The following is a 7,330-nucleotide window of genomic DNA, read 5'->3' as shown; positions in this document are numbered from 1 at the left end:
TGGACTAATACCATGTGGGGGTTCCCATGGCACCCGGTGTAAGACCTTGGAGGGTTTCCATGGCATCTTTAATTAAGACCATGTGTGGGTTCCCATGGCAATAGGCTAAGACCATGTGGGGGTTCCCATGGCACCCGGAGTAAGACCCTGGAGGGTTTCCATGGCATTCTTATATGTTTGTATGTATGGTTTATATGGTAGTTAGTTAAGACCATGTGGGGGTTCCCATGGAACCCGGAGTAAGACCTTGGAGGGTTTCCATGACTTCCTTATATGTTTATATGCATGGCTTATGTGATTGATATGGTTTATGTGATTATGTGGATTATATGGGGTATGCTCTGGGGAACTCACTAAGCTTTGTGCTTACAATTTTGTTTATGGTTTCAAGTATCATTAGTTTGGAAAGGAAGGGCCCGGTTTGATCGTAGCGCACACACCTGTGTTTCCGCAATATGTGATTTTGGGATGAACTCTGATAAATGTTTTTAATTAGAAATGTTTTTGGAATGCTTGGATTTAAAAGATATCTGTGTTTTGACTATAATGAAAAAATGAAAATTTTACCCTTGATTTTCGGGTTGTTACAGTTTTATGTTATGCTTATGTATATGCTCCTAATAGGTACGTTCTTAGTGAACTCTTTGCCTGCTCTTGTGTTATTTGACTCGGGCGCGAGTCGTTCCTTTGTATCTCGATCTTTCAGTAGGGAGTTTGATATGCTTATTGAGGAGTTAGAGTGTCCGTTGCGGGTTTCTATCGCCAACGAACACGAGGTTTTGCATCTGTAATATATCATGGTTGTGTATTGGAGATCCACAGGGTGCCTTATTCGATTGATCTGATCCTTATCCTCATGGGGGATGTATGCGTGATAGTGGGTATGGATTGGCTGAGCAGGTTTGGTGCCATGATTTATTGCGAGGGCCAGCAAGTGGTAGTTCGAATCCTAAGTGGGGGAGAAATGGTTATCTATGGAGAGGGCACCAGGGTTGGTTTAGGGTTTTGTTCGGCAGCCAGGGCTTGCCAATATATTCAACATGGGTGTGTCGGTTATTTGGCCTATATGGTTGATACTTGGGTTGGGGAGCAGACTTCAATTTCAGAGGTACCAGTTGTCAGGGAGTTTACTGATGTTTTCCTAGAAGAGTTACCTTGTGTGCCTCTTGATAGGTAGGTTGAGTTCAAGATTGATCTTGTGCCAGGTACAGCCCCGATTGCCAAGGCGTCGTATCGCTTGGCACCGCCTAAGATGCAGGAGTTATCATCTCAGCTTCAGGAGTTGCTAGGCAAGCAGTTCATAAGACCGAGCAGTTCTCCGTGGGGAGCACCAATATTGTTCGTCAAGAAGAAGGATGGTTCACAACGGATGTGCATTGACTACCGGGAGTTGAACAAGTTGATGGTGAAGAACTGTTATCCCCTTCCATGGATTGATGACCTCTTTGATCAGTTTCAAGGTGCATCTTGGTTCTCCAAGATAGATCTGAGGTCTGGGTATTATCAGGTGAGAGTGAGAGAGGAGGACATGGAGAAGACCGTGTTCCGGACTCGTTATGGGCATTACGAATTCGTGGTGATGCCATTTAGGCTCACCAATGCGCCTGCTTTCTTCATGGATTTGATGAATCGGGTATACAAACTGATGCTCGACCGATCTATCATTGTGTTTATTGATGATATCTTGGTGTATTGCAAGACCAGAGAGCAACATGAGGAGCACCTTCGAGAGCTTCTGGGGTTTTTAAGGCGAGAATGGCTTTATGCCAAGTTCTCGAAGTGTGAGTTTTGGTTACGAGAGGTCCAGTTCCTTGGGCACCTCCTTAACCAGGATGAGATTTTGATCGATTCGGACAAGATCAAGGCGGTGATGCAGTGGGAGGTTTCGAAATCTCCCTCCGAGATCAGGAGCTTCTTGAGTTTGGCAGGGTACTATCAAAGATTTATTCAGGACTTCTCCGATATTATGGTACCCCTCACTTGTCTGACGAGGAAGGGGGTAGATTTCCGATGGGGCCCTGAGCAGCAGTCGGTGTTTGAGACTCTTCGACAGAGGTTATGTGAGGCCCCGTTATTGACCCTCCCAGAGGGAGTCGAGGATTTTGTGGTATTCTGTGATGCATCCATCACCGATTCTGGGGCGGTCCTTATGCAGAGAGGACGGGTGATTACTTATGCTTCACGGCAGCTAAAGCCGCATGAGACGCAATATCCCACACATGACCTAGAGTTGGGGACAGTGGTGTTTGCCCTTAAGATTTGGTTACATTATCTATATGGGGTCCGTTGTACTGTCTACACGGATCACAAGAGTTTGAGATATCTTATGGATCAGCCGAACCTGAACATGAGGCAGCGCAGGTGGCTCGACGTGTTCAAGGATTATGACTGCGAGATCCTTTACTATCCGGGTAAAGCGAATGTGTTAGCAGATGCTTTGAGCCTCAAGTCGGCTGGGTATTCGATTAGAGATGTGTGTTTGAGGATGTCCGTTGATTCTCCGCTTTTGGGATTGATCAGAGAGGCACAAGCAGAAGGAGTTCGGAAGGAGAACTGGAAACAAGAGAGGATCAGGGGTGAGATCGACCGGTTTGTCATTAATAGTTGAGGGTTATTGACCCGGTGTGGTCGGGTTTGGGTTCTAGTTTCTGGTGGGATCAGGCAGACAGTGTTGGAGGAGGCTCATGAGTCTCACTTTTCTATACACCCGAGAGCCACCAAGATGTATCGGGATTTGAGATTGAGTTACAGGTGGCTGTGTATGAAAAGGGATATAGCATGGTATGTCGAGAGGTGCTTGACCTGTAGGAGGGTCAAGGCCTAACATCAGAGGTCGCATGACAAGATGCAGCCTCTGGAGGTTCCCATGTGGAAATGGGAACAGATCACCATGGATTTTATCACCAAGTTGTCGAAGACGACAAAGGGTTTTGATGCTATATGGTCATCGTGGATCGATTGACCAAGAGTGCCCACTTTTTAGCCATTCGAAAGAGCTCTTCGTCCAAAAATTTATCCGACATGTATGTCCGGGAGATTGTTGCTTGTCATGGGGTTCCGGTCTCTATTGTTTCCGAACGAGATGTTCGGTTCACTTCCCGTTTCTGGCAGAAGTTCCACGAGGAACTGGGCACGAGGTTACATTTTAACACTGCATATCATCTACAGACTAACGGCCAGAGTAAGCGGACTATACAGACCCTCGAGGATATGTTGTAGGCCTGTGTTATTGAGTTTGGTGGGAGTTGGGATTCCTACCTACCTCTTGTGGAGTTCTCCTACAACAACATTTATCAATCCAACATTGGTGCACCACCATTTGAGTTCTTGTATGGTCGGAGATGTCGTACCCCGGTTTGTTGGGGAGAGGTTGGTCATAGGGTCATGGGAAGGACCGAAGTAGTCCTTCAGACCACGAAGCTTAATCAACAGATCAGGCAGAGACTGCAGACCGTTCAGATTCGACAAAAGAGCTATGTCGACCAGCGCCGATCAGAGTTGGAGTTTCAGGTCGGCGCTATTGTACTCCTGAAGGTCTCACCCTGGAAGGGTGTGATACGCTTTTAGAAGAGGGGTAAATTGTGTAACATCCCAAAATCCAAGACCAAAAATTTCATTTTTAAATTAATAATTCATAAAACAGATTACTGAAAACATCATGAAGTTATATCATATCATAAAAACCCATAAGTCATATGTCTCCAAACATGTCATAAGATAATAACATCAGAGTACAAATCCCAAGAACATCATAGTGCGGAAAATCGGGGTGTGATGCGCTGCTATCGTGCCGGCTCCTTTCCCTTCGAAGAAGAAGGACCTAAAACAAAAACTGAAAACTGTAAGCACCAAGCTTAGTGAGTTCCCCCATCATACCACATACCATACAATAAACATATTGTCTAACATGTCCGGGTACTGGGCTACCCCTTCGGTCTCTTTCAACTGGTAACTGCCTAGCATATCAGGGTGTTGGCCTACCCCTTCGGTCTCCTTCAACCAGTAACTTTCCTAGCATATCAGGGTGCTGGCCTACCCCTTCGGTCTCATTCAACCGGTAACTTCCCTAGCATATCAGGGTGCTGGCCTACCCCTTCGGTCCTTTCGACCGTTACTGGGGCCTATCCTACCCCTCCTACCACTATCACATAATATCATAGCATACTAGCACATAAAGCATAACAGATAGTGGCATACCAGATAATTGTCACAAATACAATCATCTCTACTATAACACTTACTAGTGGGCCGACATTGGTGCCTTCGACCCACTTCTACTGGAAGGTAACTCACCTCAAATGTCGTGAAGTAGATGAACTGTCCTCGGCTCTTAAATCAACTCCACTCAATCTCCTACACACAAAAGATCTTCTTTAATTACCCTTTCATACCCATAACCCCTTACGGGTCAACTTTGGTCAAAGTCAAAGTCACAGTCAATACCCTGGTCAAAGTCAGTCTTCTGATCAAAGTCAACATCCTGAATTGACTCAACTCGTCGAGTTCCATGAATCATAAACCTTGAAATCACGATCCAACTCGTCGAGTTCTTTCATGAACTCGTCGACTTCCTCCCTATAATAGAGTCGGGACTTCACAACATAACTCATCGAGTTCTTCAGTCTTCAAAACCCAAAACCATGGCCAACTCGCTGAGTCATCTCCTAGACTCGCCGAGTTTGCTCAAATCAGAAAAGGGTTGGGGGCTACGATCCAACTCGCCGAGTTGGATGAACAACTCGTCGAGTTCTCCTTGTCTAAATCCATTCAGTCACTTCCAATCGAGTTCAATGCTTCCAAACCACAGATCTGGTCCCCTAGGATGGTTATATCACGTAAAGTTGCTAACTTTACGTCCATGCATGGTGTCATGAAGCTAGAAACACCAAAACTAAGCTATATAAGAGATCTAGGGCATGGAGAAGGGCCAAGGCTTGATAAAGCTGGCAACTTTAAGCCTCATAACCTCATGAATGCCTAGATCTGAAGTCACAACTTCATAATATACTCAAATCCCGAAAATAACTTCAATATGGCCCAAAAATGACAACATACTACCCTAAATGAAGATCTAAGTAATAGAAATCCAAGGAATCAACTTTATACCTCAAATGAGTCAGAAATGCAGCTCAAACTCTGGATCTACTAGCTTCCTCTTGAATCCCCAAGCTTCCCCTTCCTTCACAAGCTTCAAAATCACAAAGAATGCACAAAATGGCTCTAAACTCTCCAAAAGTGGATTAGGGTTTCTTGGCTAGGGATTAGGACGATGGAGGCTGTAAATGAGGCCATCCTTTGGAAGTTAAGGTGTTTAAATAGGGTGCAAAACCTTAAAATTAGGGTTTCATTATGCCAGGCCTACTCGTCGAGTTGAGGCTCTCAACTCGTCGAGTAAACTTCATAACCCGCGTCCAAATCAATCTCTACTCACGGGTTTGGGGCCTCCAACTCGTCGAGTTCTTGTACAAAAATGAATAACTTATACTTTAAATACATACCAAGAACTGGGTGTTACAAATCTCCCCCACTTATGTTAGACTTCGTCCTCGAAGTCTGCTGCGCCTGGAAATAGCTCGGGGTAGTGTTCCATCATCTCATCCTCCGGCTCCCATGTCCACTCCGAGCCCTTGTGGTGCTGCCAATGCACTTTCACCAATTCTACCCTCTTGTTCCTCAGATCCTTTTTTTCCTATCGAGGATGGCTATTGGTCACTCGATGTAGTTCAGGATGTCATCCACCTGAATATCCTCTAAGGGCACCACTGCAGAGTCATCTACCAAGCACTTCCGCAGCTGGGAAACATGAAAGGTGTTGTGGATCTGACTAAGCTCGGCTGGCAGATCCAGTCGGTACGCAACCTTGTTCACCCGGGCTATAACCCTGAATGGTCCGATGTATCTAGGGCCCAACTTGCCCCGCTTCCTGAACCGGATGACACCTTTTCAAGGTGACACCTTCAGTACTCCCCATGACCCTCTGTCCAACCTCACCCCAGCATATCGGGGTTCTGCACTTCCTCCCATAAAAGCATCTCAAAAGGAGGACGGTCGATGATGGCGTGGTAGTTGTTATTATAGGAAAACTCTGCCAAGGGAAGGTAGGTATCCCAGCTACCACCGAAGTCTAATACGTACGCCCGCAACATGTCCTCTAAGGTCTGGATGGTCCGCTCACTCTGACCATTCGTCTGTGGGTGAAAATTCGTGCTAAAGTGCCGACGAGTACCCAACTCGTCATGAAATTTCTTCCAGAATCTGGTAGTAAACCGTACGTCTCGGTCACAAATCACGGAAACTAGCACTCTGTGTCGAGATACTACCTCTCTCATGTAGATGTCAACCAGCTTCTCGGCCGAAATGCTCTCCTGGATCGGAATGAAATGGGCACTCTTGGTCAACCGATGCACGATGACCCAAATCGAAACCATTTCCCGTGCGGTCCTGGGAAGCTTCGTGATGAAATCCATAGTAATATCCTCCCATTTCCACACAGAGATATCCAACGGCTGTGTCTTGCCGTGAGGTCTCTGGTGCTCGGGCTTGACCTTCCTGCAGGTCAGGCACCTCTCGACGTACCAGGCTACATCCCGCTTCATGCAGGGCCACCAGTAATCAGGACGAAGATCTCTATACACCTTCGTCGCCCCGGGATGGATGGAAAATCAGGACTTGTGCGCCTCCTCCATGAGGATCTGGCACACACCACCTGTGTACGGAACCCATAATCTGCAGTGAAGTGTCAATAGCCCGCGGCTATCATAGTCGAAGGAGGAAATCTGGCCCACTATATGCTCACTCTTCCGGTGTTCCTCCTTCATAACCTCCTGCTGGGCCTCCCGGATCTTCTCCAGAAGCGGAGTCACTACTGTCATCCTCAGACAAATGTCTCTGATCGGGGCTGCGAATGCCTTGCGGCTAAGTGCATTGGCCTTCCCCGGGTGGCAGAGGATCTCACAGTCGTAATCCTTCACTACATCAAACCACCGATGCTGCCTCATATTCAAATTCGGCTGATCCATGAGGTACCTCAAGCTCTTGTGGTCCATGTAAATGGTACAACGGACCCCATAGAGGTAATGTCACCAAATCTTTAGGGCGAAAACAACCGCCCCCAACTCCAGATCGTGCATCGGGTAATTCGCCTCGTGAGGCTTCAGCTGCCTCGAGGCGTAGGCGATGACGTGCCCTCTCTACATCAACACTACGCCCAAAAGCGAAATGGACGCATCGCACTATACTACAAAATCCTCAACGCCCTCTGGAAGGGCTAAAATCGGCGCCTCGCACAACCTCCACCTCAATGTCTCGAACATTGTTTACTGCTCAGGTC

The sequence above is a fragment of the Lactuca virosa genome, chromosome 3 (genome assembly GCF_052849685.1).
Source record: "Lactuca virosa cultivar CGN04683 chromosome 3, Lactuca_virosa_CGN04683_v6, whole genome shotgun sequence".
NCBI lineage: Eukaryota > Viridiplantae > Streptophyta > Magnoliopsida > Asterales > Asteraceae > Lactuca > Lactuca virosa.
Note: the sequence above shows the minus strand (reverse complement) of the source record.